Source organism: Thamnophis sirtalis, unplaced genomic scaffold, assembly GCF_051295495.1.
Source record: "Thamnophis sirtalis isolate CommonGarterSnake01/CBP01778 unplaced genomic scaffold, rThaSir2_p1.2 scaffold_6, whole genome shotgun sequence".
NCBI classification, from domain to species: domain Eukaryota; kingdom Metazoa; phylum Chordata; class Lepidosauria; order Squamata; family Natricidae; genus Thamnophis; species Thamnophis sirtalis.
Genome location: NW_028261386.1, coordinates 25059010 through 25073230, shown reverse-complemented (window position 1 = coordinate 25073230; position 14221 = coordinate 25059010). Strand labels below are relative to the sequence as shown.

Sequence of the window (14221 nt, the reverse complement as noted above, 5' to 3'; positions counted from 1 at the left end):
ATAGGACAAAACACAAGATTTGGTTTAAACTCATAAATAAGCCACAGAACTCAATAAAACATTCAGGCAAGGCAAATTACTTTAAATCAAAATGTTCCTCCATTGTAATAAGGACTAAAATTATGTAGATGTAAGCATTCCTTGTTAAGTTCTAAATGGCATTATCCACATTTTTTTTTTTTTGCTTTTAAAAGATTTAGAAAAGTTCTGAGGAACCCAAAACAGACTCAATGTCATGAAATGCTAATTTACAATGGGGAAGGATGCAGTGGTATTTATTGGGAAGAAAGGGCTCCAAACAGATGTAACTGTTTTCATGGCAATGCAGTCCAAGCGGCAACATTTTGTACATGAATCTGAACTGCATGTATATACAAAGGGGTGGGGCTTTGATCACCATCTACCCTCTGCGGAAAACTTTTGAAGGAAAATGGAAGGGGATTATTATGGAAGAAAGAATTGTGACTCGGTGAAACTGTGAAGAGAACCCCAGCTGGTATTCTTTAGTCCAGCCTCAAAGAAGGAAAAGACTATCCTTACAAACATATAATAAAGTATACAAAGCATTTATTCTGAAATGTAACGACTGAGTTTTGTCATTTTTATGGGATTTTCCCCCTAACAATCTTGCTTTTCTTATGTATAAAAACCACCAAGAAGCTTCAATTTCATTATTATTATTTCATACAATAACAGACATCTGGACAATTTCCTGACAAGTTTTAAAGCCATTTTTTTCTGGAAATAGAAGAAAGCTGCACTTTCACTAAGTGCAATGATAAATTTCCATTCTAACCACTCTACGAAAGTGACGCTATCTATACTGTCATGCAAACCATAGACCACTTTCTTTTCTTTACATGTAAGTGTTTTCTGAACAGGAAGTTGCATCAATGTTTGATGTGGCTTCTATATCAAAATGAGAGCACTTTAATACATTCTTTCAAGTTTTATCAAAAACAATCCACTTCACTTCAAACACATTCATGCAAGCATGGTCTTCAAATTACCAAGCTTTACAAAGATGTCACTCCTGAAGTACTGTAAAGCCAGTCTTACAAAATAATTTGGCCTGAAATGCAAGAAGTCTCTACCACAAGTTTCTGAAATGGTAAAAACAGCATACATTTCTAAATCTAAAAAAGCAAGAACATTTATTTTTGTTTTGCACTGAAGCAAAGCTAAAAAGACTGGCAGTCTGATAATGCACAGGTCACCCTTGGCTAATGGAAATGTTAACTAGTTTCAACTCAAAACTGCATTCTTACCCAGAATTCTTTTAACATGAAAGCCCTATTCAAACTTTATTTCATTGTTCAGATTACAGTTCTGGAAATATTTATGAAGTAAGCAAGGTCTTATAGCTCTTGAGGTGCAACAAAACTGGAGATATGATGAAGATAGAAAAATATAATAATCCTACACATCTCCACCAAAATATTACTGAAACCTACTGACATCATTCTTGAAACTGGTCAATGAAACGTACTCAAACATGAGAAGTGTTATTAAAAAAAAAAGAACAATTTCCATCTATCTCAAAAATTAGACAAACTGATTGCAACAATGTATGTATAAAATAATCGTGCAACTATGTTAAAACAAAATCCAGAAAATACATTTGGACCTTTCTATTTCCCAATTATTACAGAGGCACCAAACATCAGGGTAGCCTTAATTATCTAAAAATAAAACAATTAACAAAATAATATCCAAAATTTTACTTTTATAATTATTTTAATATAAGTTGTTTACATTATATTTGCAATTCATTTTTATAACATGAAATGAAAAACTCCCAAAGAGTGCTAGCCTTATTTATTTATTTATTTTAAAAAACCAGCATTGTTGCAGGATCAGTTCTGGTTGGATCACTGGGACCAGAAGTTTAGTCTTCCAAGCTTTCGGATTCATGCTGGAACCCATCCTCAGGGAACTTCTCTCTCCCTGTTCTGGGCCATCCTGGTGAGAGAGAAGTTCCCTGAGGATGGACTCCAGCACGAGTCCAAAAGCTCAGAAGACTAAACCTCTGGTCCTAGTGACTGACCCCCGATTGGATCCTACAACATTATCCTGGGACACATATTTGTGTCCCACATATTTGCCTTCATTTGTAACAGCACTGTGTAAGTTCCACAAGTGTATAAGACTCTCAGGAAAGTTAAAAATCAGAACAATTATTTTCCTGTTTCCAATTCCTTTATGTATTTGATTTAAAACTCATTTTGGGGACAGCAACATAGTATTAAACTTTATTCAATTATCCATCCATCCATCCATCCATCCATCTCTATCATTTATCTAACTTTTTAGTCACCCATCTCCCTCACAGAAGGGCTTTGGGTGGTGTACAATTTAATCGATATAATAAAATTAAAAACCAAATAATTTAAGATTACATTTTTTAAAACAAATGTAAAACATTATAAAATTACAAAAAGTGGAGAGTTTTCTAAGATGGGGAGACTAGGAGTTGTAGGTGGAGGGTTCTCATGGGGCAGCCCACCCATGGATTGTGTAGACCCCTGTTTCCCCACCCAAGGCTACAGCTTTTGACTCCTTTGTGGAAGGGCAAGAGATTGGGGGCTTTCCTCAACTGATGGCAAGATGTTCCATAAAGCAGAGAAAACCTTCTTCCTTGACCCCACCCATCAAAACTCTTTTTAGCCCACTAAAGCAAACTCCAGCAGATACATGATGCACAAATGATGTCCAAGTTGTGATTTAATGCCCTTTCTGAATCACAACACCAGGACATTCGGGGGGGGGGGAACCAAATGATGAGACTACCAAACAATCAAAACCCCAACTCTTTTTAATACGCATCACACACATGTAAAAAGGGATACAGTTTTTATTACCTGGTTGGTTCGCCCCACCACTTTGACCTCACCAATACACATATACATAAATTCCAGGGATGCTCTTGCTTAGCTATTTTTGCATCTATCCTAGCCACCATTAGCTGATCTCATAAAGCTAAGTAGGGTTATATCTATGTAGTTAGTATTTGACAAAAGTCAAACCACTTCCATATTGTTGTCAAAATAGTTATATGGTTTGGTACAAGAAGTCATCAAAGAAGAAAACACAATTTTTTTTTACTAAACTTTCAAAAAGCATGCAGTTACATTTCAAATATATACAATATCTTAAGGAAACAGCAATGTGTTATAGTGCCATTTTAAAGAAAAAATATTGATTAAAATCCTGCTATAAATATCTTGTCTTTTAGTATTGGTGGCACAAATTTATGAATTAAATTCTGTTTCAATTGGCAGCCATCATCAACTTACTCTGTAAGCAGCTTGAATATATTTATACAGTTTTAAGTATAATGATCCTTAAAAGTAATATTGCTGAACACTTATAATCATGCCCAAAAGGTAGGGGAAAGTACACATTTTAAATAATCAACACTGTTATTTCAGTAAGTTAATTTGCATAACAAACTCTAAATGTGTCACACTTATGAATATTGATCTGTTTGCCACAAAAGAATTGTGAACAAAAAACAAGATTTAACCAAACTATCTAAAATATACCCATTTGTTAATTAAAACTTACTTTCTTTCAATTGAAGGCAAGGGAGATATTGCATCTGATCAAATTTTTACAGAACTAAGTTAACAACTGGCTTAAATAACAATTTGAAAAATCCTAGTCTGAAGTTATTTTTGTTGAGGATGTCACTTTTAATAATATTTTTTCAAGCATGCAAAAAGTTTAATGTGACCAAAATATAGTTGGTATTAAAAGTACGCATGAAATAGAAAACATCGTTTGCTCTGTGCATGGAAGAAAAATTTGTGAAATATTAAATAGACATCTCCAGCCAAATCAAAACCTGGATCACTTTGGTTGTCCTGGGTTTTAGATGAGAGAGAGAAAAATATCTTCTTACTGGCAAGTAAAGCAAGGCTAGCATGCCCTATGATTCCCTCTCTTCCTCCTCTTGGCCAGCCCATCCACTGATCTTTCAGCATTCTCCTTCTCCTCATATCTGCTTTGACATACTATGGTTCAAGTGTTCAAAGTCTTCCAGTCTACCCATGAACCTCTCTCTGAACTTTTTTCCACTTGGCTGCCATCAACTCACACTTACCTATTCAACCTCCTTGTCCTCCAACTTCCTTTCCTTAGCCAGTGCACATCCATCCAATCCTCTTTCCATCTTCCTTCTATTTACCAGCCACCATCATAAAGAGTCCATTCCATCTTCTTTTCCCCAATCTTCCTTTGCCTTGACTGCCATCACCATTTATTAATTCAACCACAGCATATCATCCAACCCACTCATCCTTTGCTCAATCTTGTCAGCGCTTTACTTTCTCTTAGTCTAGCCTGACTGAAGTACTTGCCCTTCCCATGCTATCTCCCACCCCAGAACATGCATATTCCAGATCCATTTTCAGAGTCAAATTGAATAGCTTCTGATATCAGCTGATAATACCAGTGGTGGGTTGCTAATTGGTTTACTACGGGTTCGCTCATGCTCACGGACACACCCACACATGCGCACAATGCCTCCCGCCGCTGCAACTACCGAACCAGGCTGAACCGGCAGCAACCCACTTCTGGATCATACATGGGGACAATTCATGCTAAGCCATGTGTTTTTAACTACAAACAGTTGACTAAGCTGGTTTGATTTAAATCATAGTCAATAAGCCTGAGCTTAAACTAAGCAAACTGTAGTGTGATTTAACAAGATCTATGAATCCAGTTATGAATCTAGGAGCCAGCTACAAAAGTTTGCAGGTCATAGTGTTTTTTCAGTTCAAAACTGTTCTAAATTCAAACCATGCTACTTCAATCACTTTTGAAGTATTTGAAGATCAAATGTTTAAATGGTTTATCCAGCCCCACTTGATTGAATGGATGTTGTATTAATTTTACAACATTGTATTTTTTAAATTTTTTAAAATGTTCTTACTTTTGTTGTGAGCCGCCCAGAGTCCCAAGGGAGTGGGCGGCATACAAATCTTATTAAAGTCGAAAAGTTGAAAGTTTAAATTTAAGTTTTAAGATTGAGTCATTTAAAATTATATATACATCTCAACAGGAATCTATATACAACTCTTTTTCCTTTTCCTATCTTTTTGTTTGAACTCACCTACAGAATAGGTTCATAAATCATCTAACATGATTTATGCCATAGAGGCATTGTTTATACATACAATTAATCCACAATAGATTATTTTGTTATTTTAAATGCTATTTTATGCTATGTTTTGTTATTATTAAATGCTATGTTATTTTAAAAGCGAACAAACCACAAAACAAATGAAGCCACTCTCAGTTCACTGAAATCAAATTCATTGTGTTCATGCCAAGCCTATCTCCATTTGTCTTTTCTGTATTTTTTACTTCAGCTGTTAGGATCTATTAATTTTAATTAATTAAAAAAAACTTTTTCCAAACAAGAGTTATAATGTTAGGCTATGAAGAGGGTAATTTGAACTGAAAAATAGGTTACTGATCTGAAGGAGTTTAAGATGGTATAAATTTAGATCATGCTGGCTGGGGAATTCTGGGAATTGTCCACATATCTTCAAGTTGCCTAGATTGAGAAACACTGGCCTAGATATTCCAATTCAATATCCAATCCAATATGATCTTTTTTCCCCTATATTTGTATTTTGTAGCCCCCTCTTCTAAAGAAAATACAGCAAGCAATAGAAATAACAGAGCATGGCCCACAGAAAGGCTCTAAAAAAATCAACTTGTCCTATTATTCTATGGCTGAAATCAAATATTAGTTTATATTCTTTAACTCATCACATTTTACTTCAGAGAACACTTTCCTGTTTTTCAACATGAATTTAGTAAAATCATCAGAATATCCAGTAATGGCGAGAATGATGAGAAAGTTCTGTTGTAAGAATCTCACACGGCAGGATTCATTTCCTCCAACCTACAGTGGAAGGAAGTCACCTTTCAATCACAATTTCTATATTAAACGGAATGTTTGAATAGTTCAATTTCCTCTGATTTTTACACTTTTAAAAATATGAGCTTAAAAACTGTCAGGTAACCCACAGAGAAGATTATGGTCATGCACTTGGGAAACTAGATTATATATGCAAACAAGCAATTCAGAAATATAAATGTAAAACAAGCTAGTTATATCATGCTTCTGGCATAACACATTGAAATATAAACATATTCAATACACTCATTTGAAAACCCCAAAGTGGAAAAAGGTCAACAGTTGGGGGGGAAACCCCTTTTACATGAAACCAAACCATTTAGTCATCAGAAATGGAGCATGATTTCAGGTAGTCACATTAATACTATCAGATGTCCCCCATCTTCCCAAAATCTTCTTGTATAATTCCCTTGCCCTCAAAAATCTCAAACCCAAATGACTACAAAAGCTACTTGATACCTCTTTACCATTTTGATTTCTATCAAGCAGAATAGCTGAAGTTTATTACTTGCTTTTCCCAAAACCCTCTGAAACATGTAGACCAGCAATTAAACACCAAGTTTACAAACATGGGGTATAAATAAACTAATTTTAGATGATAATAATGGGCAACATCAATTTTTTCCTCTTAAAAGAAACAAGCACTTTTGTTCCCCACAGTGATAGTCACAAAATGACAGATAACTTTAATCTAAAGCAGTGTTTCTCATCTCAGCCAATTTTTAAGATATGCGGACTTCAACTCCCAGAATTCCCCAGACAATAAGTTTCACACATTAAAATTGTTTAGGTTAAGACACACTGCTTTGGACTAAACTTCCCTCTGACTATATACCGGTAATGATCATCATTCCAAATTTTCTTTGTGAAGTATGCCACCTCCCCCCGCCCCCCAATCCAATCAAGCATCAAAGCAGGATAGTCATAATGGAGTATCAAATCGGACAAAGAGCAAGGATGCAACTTTATTATTATTCTATTAAACTTGATAGCAACTGGTAGCATTTGCATTTTATTAAAAGAAGAAATGCACAAATAGGTTGACTGTTAAGAGCCTGACATGTACTGCAGTGGAGGGGAAAAGAAAGACATTGTCAGGCAAATCAGTCTCTATCCCTTATTCAAAAAAGCAGTGGAATGGAATTTGAAAGGATACAAATTGAAAGCAGCATTGCTCTGCATACAGATTTATAGTTACATTGCTTGTTATGAATCGTAGAATGTGAAGGTGGAAAGGATCTTGGAGATCACCTAACCCAATTCTCCCCCACCGAAGGAACCCACTAGTTCAGCATATAATTCTTTATAAATCTGTGGCTCTATCTGCCTGTAACATTTACTGGAGAGACAGGCAAATGACTTCTCCAAGCAACCACCTCTGCTATCAAGGAGTGTCAGGGTCACCCAAAGGAAAAGCAATGACAAACTCTACTCACTACAATTGACGTTCCTCTCCATAATTTGCCAGTAGGAAAGCAAAACCTTCCTGTTTCAAGGCCAGATGGTGCCACCACTGCTAATTTGTGGTGGGGATAAGTCACTTTCAACACTGCTTCCTATTCTTCTTTAACCCACCATACAAAAAGAAAGCTTGTTATGTACACCAAATCTCACGAGTTTGATGCTCACCTCAAACTCTTTCTGAACTTTACACCTCATTTGCCAAAGTGACCTCGCCCCACACAAGTATCCTACATAGGAAAGCATTCATTGCCTACTCCATACATTCAAGGTATTTTGCTTCCAACCTACACTGAGGTTTCTAGCACTTTCGTTAGACCTTGGGGGATCTTTCCAGCAAACTCATCCTACAATGATAATCTTAGGGATCAACAAGCATGGAAAATGTGAAGGCTTCCTAACCTTTTCTGCCATAGGCGAGAAACAGAAGGGTAGATGGTGTATATTTCACATTTTCACTATATAGGCAGTATCTTGGAAGAATGGTTCATTGGTAGAGTGTAATTTTTTACACTAGTAAATTTGCCCAACAGTATCCAACGATAAGTAAAAGGAACCCTTCTTCGCTCATCAAGCAACCCCTCTTCTACTATCCAAATTGCTCTTTGCCCTTAGATCCTTCAACCAGATTTCTTTTTCTGTAGGAACAACAGTGCCTCCTTGTCACAGACTCCAAGCCCCACTTAACTTACCACGCTAAGATCCCCCTTCTATCCCTTAGATCCACATTACTTCCCGGACCCCCTCCTCCTGCTTGCCTCCTCCCCCTTCCCTTCCACCCTCGCCTCCTCTGGGCCGCTCACGTTGCTGCCCCCTCGCCCTTCACACGCACAATTATATAATTCACTTTGCCCCCAAGCCCACAGCCACTTCGGCGCCACGCCCCCTTCCTTGCCCCCTCCCCAACCTCCAAACCCCTCCCTCCCCTAGTCACTCTTCGGGGGGCCTGCAGCTCTTCGCAGCCCAAACGGCGCCGTTGCACCCCACTTTTTTCCCCGAGACCACCTGCACCGTGCCCCCTTCTTTGCATCCCCCCCCGCTCCTCCTCCCGCCCAAATCGCACTTCTTCTTCGCCTTCGCCCCGTTTTGCAGGAGCTCTGCACGCCTCTGCGCCCCGCCCCTTCCTCGACAGCCCCCCTCCCCCAAATAAGAGAGCAACCCCAGCTTGGAACCCCACCTTCTTTCCCCCTGACAGCTGCCCCGGCGGCTCTCCTGCTGTCGCCTCCGTGGGGCGGGCGGGCGGACGCGTTGACAGCCGCCTTCGTCCCGGACCACCGCCGGCCTGCCTGCCTGCCTGCTTCTTAGCCGTCTCCCTCAGGCCGGGCCAAGGCCGCTGGGGGCGGCGTGAAAAGGAGGAGGAGGAGGAGGAGGAGCGGCTGGCCGAGGCGTCTGAGCCCAGCTCCTGCAGGGGCTGGTTGGCGCTGGCGCTGCTGCTGGGGCCCCGGCTCCCGCTGTGGGCTCCTGGGCACCCGGGGCCCCCTGGCTGCAACTATCTCTCTCCGGTGGCTCCTCCGGCTGCTCCTCCTCGGCTCTGGCTGGCTGGCTCGGGTGGGGACGGGGAGGAGCGGGAGGCGGGACCCAGCGGCCGAGTAAGCGCCGCCGCGGCGGGGGTGCGGAGCGAGAGAAAAGGGGAGTGGGAGAAATGGAGGCCGCCGCCGCGATTTTTGCCCCTTCCCCGTCTTAGCCGCGCGCCGCCATCTTGGGCATGGTGGCAGCTGGGGAGAGCTGCGAGCGATGGCCGGAGGGAGAGCGGAGCGAGAGCCGGCGGGGAGGCCGAAAGAGCGCTGCTGCCGCCCCCTAACCTCCTCCACTCCCCCTCCGCGGAGCGCTCGCCTCCCTAGGTGGCCCTGCTGCGGGCGATCAGCCGCCGCACCGCGCTTGCAGCACAGGCGTCGACGGGGAGCGTAGGCAGGGCATGTGTGCGCTTTTCCAGACCGCGCTCCAGCCTTCATTCACCAGTCGCCTCCATCTGCCAGCCTGCCCCAGCCCGGTCCCCCCTCCAGATGCGGTCTGTTGGGCTACCGATTTCTCCACCCACCCCAAACCCACAACCCGTCCCCGAGCATCAAAGCTGACTCCAGTCTGTCTTTTTTGGGCGAGTGCTTTTGCGTGTAGGTATTCTTAAGCACTTTCCCTGTTTCTATTGCAAAATAAAATGGCCTCTCCAGTAAGATTGAACAGAGGAAATCTTTCGCCAAAACTGACGGGGGCGGGGGTATTCCTTCACCTGTCTAATTTCTTCACGAAAAGCTGTTGCTGCTCTTGAAATAGCTGCGGTTGGGGTCCGCGGGAGACCTGGCAGCCTTAAAGGGAGGAATGCATTGACGGTGCCATTCTTCAAAAAGTGAAAAATAACAAACCGTGCAAGTAAAACCAAGCCGAATAATTGTGCACGTGTTTACTTAGAAGTAAATCTCATATATTAAACGCATGTGGCATCCTACCAGGAGTCTTTGAAAGAATAACGACGACTCGCTGAAGTTAAAGTGGCTTAATTTTTTACTAAATGTGCAAAGGTTTGTACTATTTATACATGAAACAGGAGCACTTTGGCTGTAATGTAGCCCAACATTACTCGCCAATGTGCTTAGTGAAACATAGAAGCTTAATGCTACCACGGGTTTATCTGTGAATGGCCTTTTATCTATTATCTGACTCCAGTTAGCAACAGCTCCCGATGAAATGCCTCAGCCTATTGGGCTTTTTGTAAAGCCATCAAGTTTTGGCTCCTGCAGCAAACCTTTTGGATCTGAGTAGTAGTTCCTGTCTTTTCTTACAGGGTGATTGTATACTGTATCAGTCGAATCTTTCCTCTTAAGATTATATGTTCCACTTTACTAAGCCACATAGAAGCTTAGTAGATAAATACATGTCTTCTGCACGTTTATAAACTGGGGGGGGGGGTATGAAGCTTGAATTTAGTCCTGGAGAACTCCAAAATTTATCAAACTATGTTGAATGTGACAAAAATGCAATTAATGTTTTAAAATATTAACTTCCTAACTAGTGAGTTATATTGAATTTAAATGAACATGCAATTAGATCAAATTTGTGTCAATTCTGTATACAGTATACCTAATAGTTTTGCAACCCCAATGTTTTTGTCCTTTGACCTGTACTCATTGGAGGAAGCCAGGAGTTTAATCCTTATCTTCCCAGTGAGGGATATCTTCTCTTGAAGGCACTATTTAAATTGGACACAAGCCCCCTCTGGTAACAAATCATTTCAGAATTTCTGCTTAGAGCAAATGACATCTTCAGGGCCACTCACACATCCTGTGTTGTGGGAACTTTTTTCTTATCTTTTTGTTCTGCTGTCACCACAGACCACTTGTCTGGTTTAGATAGTCCCTAAGGTAACTTAAATGGCAGGAATATGAGGAGATATGAGGCAGCACTGAAATTTGATTAATCTGTACAGTTTAGCTCTGCATCCTAAGCTGCTTGTCTCCTGAGCCTAAAGCTGAGTAAATTGAGTCCGGTTTGGCAACAAGGTTGAATTTGTGCTTGGTTGGCACTATGGTCACACCAGAACCCGATTGGTGGTTATTCCTCTGCTACTCCTCTATTGCAACCTCCCCCTTCTTCTTCTTCTTATTGTACCCTTGTTGCTCTGATGCTACTGAAATCAAAGGACAGGAACAGTTTGTTCCTTTCATTCTAGATTCCTCAATAGGTCCGTATGAACATTGTAGCAAGGGAAAAAAACTGATGGTTCAGCTTCATAAAAGCACAGTAGCATTCAGTTAAATATTGTAACTTCATTCCAAGCCTATGTAGCAAGATTGAAGGGAAAAAAGAGAAAGGAAACTCAGAGTACTGTGTGCAGGGGAATAAGTTTCTAAAGGCAGTCAAAAACATAAGGCAAAGAAAGCTCATTGGGTTAATTGGCATTGTTGAATCAACCACAAGTTTATTAAAAATGCAGCTACCAATCATGAGAAACCATAATAACAAGGTAGTCCAAGGTGAAATGGCCATTCAGGGCAACAACCAGTCAATGAGGAGGGGGCATATCAGATATTCTAGCCAATTGGAGCTGGGTTGTCACTAGATTGAAATGAAGCACTTTGGATCATCCATTTAGAAGGCCTTAGGATGGAAAAAAAGAAAACACAAATGAGAGAATTTTTGACAGGCTGAGGTAAGTGATTACTTTGTGAACTAGGTGGCCCGTAATAGTGAAGGGCAAGCAGAAAGTCTATTGTCTTCCTAGAAACTAAGGAGCACATTGAGTTTTGCTATATGATAATTAAAAATAGGTTTTAAGCAGGTGCTTACTGCTACAAAGTACGTATAGCTTATGCATATTAGCATAGCCTGAAATTAAAATAATCCCTAATCCTATCTTCAAGACAGAGAGTACCGTGATACCTCATGCCAGAGTCTCTCTCAGACCTGCTTTTCCACCTACATCTCTCAAACTCTTTTCTATCAGTTCGTTTCTATTGGTTGAATATGACTTGAAAAGAGATGCCCAGTGTTGTCATCCTTTGATTGGCATATCTGATGCCTAATCATCTGTGGACCATATGAGGTTCCTTTGCAATCTTGATAAGTCAACCATTTTGTTGAATGATATTTCTAATAGAGGCCAGAGAAAATTCTTCATTTGTTCTGTCGTTGTCATTAAATTAAACAAAATAAATTCTTCAAAAACATTTTCAAAGCAGAAGAGAACTTAGGAGAAACACTTATGGGTCAAGCGTAGTCTTCTTGAGCTTACTCAATTGTAAGTTGCTGAGGGGTGAATCCTGCCTTCAATTCCTCTCTCCTTAGTCTGCAAAAAATTTCAAAAGAATACTTTCCTTTCCTTTATATTGCTAAAGGAAAGTTGTGATCTTGAGAATTTTTTGGAGAAACCCATTCAAATCATCCATATAATTTATCTTGTCACAAATTTGCAAGAAAATTGCAAAAATATTTTCCACCTTGGATTAATTTTTAGTAGTCTAAAACTCTAGTTTAGTTCCAGTTGATATTGCTCTCACATGACATTTGCCACTTAAGCCATCTGTTGGCAAAAAAGTGAATCACCCAGAAACTTACTTGTCCACAATGAATATTCAAAGCCACTCTATCAGCCACTTAAATCCTAAAATTGCACCAGACCTAATCCACCATAAAATGACTTCATAGATGTACTTCATATACTAGACGTTCATATGGTTAACGTGCTCCTCGTGATGCACATAAATACGTAAAATACTGATGCAAATAGAAGTATATAAATTCAATAATGATTTTTAAAATCCAAAGATTCCGAGTAGCCATATATAACAAAACATAACCTTTCTGAATCAAAGCAATATTAAGCAAAGGGGAAATATTACATATATATCAAGAGTAATATTATTTATTAAATATATATAGTATGTTGCCCAACTCCCAGTGATTCTGGATAGTTTACAAATTGTTAAAAACATTTAAAACAAGGAAACAACACAAAATGGAACAAAGATGGTAGAAATAACAAACCCAAAAGAGAGCAAAGGAACAAGCAAAGGCTTTACTGAAACTTGTGAAGGTAACATTAAGTGCAAGGCACACTAGTCCATACTATGGAATCTAATATCAACAACATTGCTGTTCTAGACATTTGTAACTATTCATTTCATAATTATTTGCTTTGCCTCTTATCAAGACCCACCAACACCCAGAAAAATCAGATGTGTATATAAATATTTATAGATTTTCAGTGTATTATTTCTGTTTTAAAGATTTATAGAACAAATAGTACTTAGATTTTGGAGATCACTTGATTTCTTTTTATCTTGTTATCCTGTATTTTTTGCTGTACACTATAAGTACATTTGGGATTTTTGCAGCTGCATACTATTGACTTATGTTCAGTTTGTAATTTGGCAAGGCACACAGATCCTTTTAAGATTTTCTCCTGCACGCGGCCCTCCTGAGCTCAGTTTTCGCTGGCAGATCACTCGGGGCACCAGGTGCCCCTGACATAAGTGATGTTGAGTTGGCCACCCCCACCTCCAGCCCCCAAGATCAAACACAACCCTGATGTGGCCCTCAATTAAATTCAGTTTGACACCCCTGTTCTAGCATGTTGAAGACCCATTGATGTACGCTTGTTCTATACCACCAGTCTTCATCCTTCTAAAAGAAGCATAGCCCAGTGACAATTTTTATCATTTTTTCTACTAGATCATATAGATATATCTAAAAATCAAGTGTATTTTGTCATTTTTAAAATAGAATCTCTTGGGTGATTAATTCAAATGGTTTTTTTTTCCTGAAATCAAGTTACACCACTCCACAATGGAACAGTAGTGATGCTGATAAGAGTAATTAAACACAGATAGCTCACAATTGAAATAACATATATGATTGTTTAAATAGGAATTCAATGAATCTATTAAACTGATGACCTGAAACTGAGTAGCTATCCTACTACTCACATGTCATTTGTGCTTATGCAGAGAAAGTAAAAATGTTTTTACCATTAGTTATCATATAAAAAAATACTAATGAAAGTCCAGAAGACTTGTTAAAAGCCAAGAATTCAATATAGCAGAATTTTAAAAATACTTCTTTTTATCCACCAACTCTCTTTAAGAATGGAAGTTCTTTAAGAACATCCATTCTTAAAATACAAATGCACATTTTAAGAATACTAAATGGAAGCCTATCTTTGCTACTCAAAATCCCATTGAGTTCAAGATCTTATTCCCTCTCCTAGTGTAATTAGAATAATGATGATTTATTGAATTTTTATGCTGCCAAATATTTCCAGGCTCGTGCAAGCTTACAGCAAAGATACAACATAATAAAACATCCACAAAAAATTATCCCATATCCCCAAACAAC

The 14221-nt window shown here is 39.3% G+C and overlaps 1 protein-coding gene across 4 annotated transcripts in view; it reads right to left on the bottom strand.

Annotated features, from left to right (window-relative positions):
* Positions 1 to 9052, bottom strand: part of NCOA1 (nuclear receptor coactivator 1) — a 285311-nt gene extending 276259 nt beyond the window's left edge. For 2 of the 4 annotated variants that reach the window (XM_087717449.1, XM_087717452.1), the window contains exon 1: positions 8571 to 9052. The gene's annotated coding sequence lies outside the window, so the exon portion shown is untranslated. The remainder of the gene's footprint in view (positions 1 to 8570) is intronic. The other 2 variants (XM_087717446.1, XM_087717453.1) reach the window with 2 other exon arrangements.
* Between the last annotated feature and the right edge of the window lie 5169 nt (positions 9053 to 14221).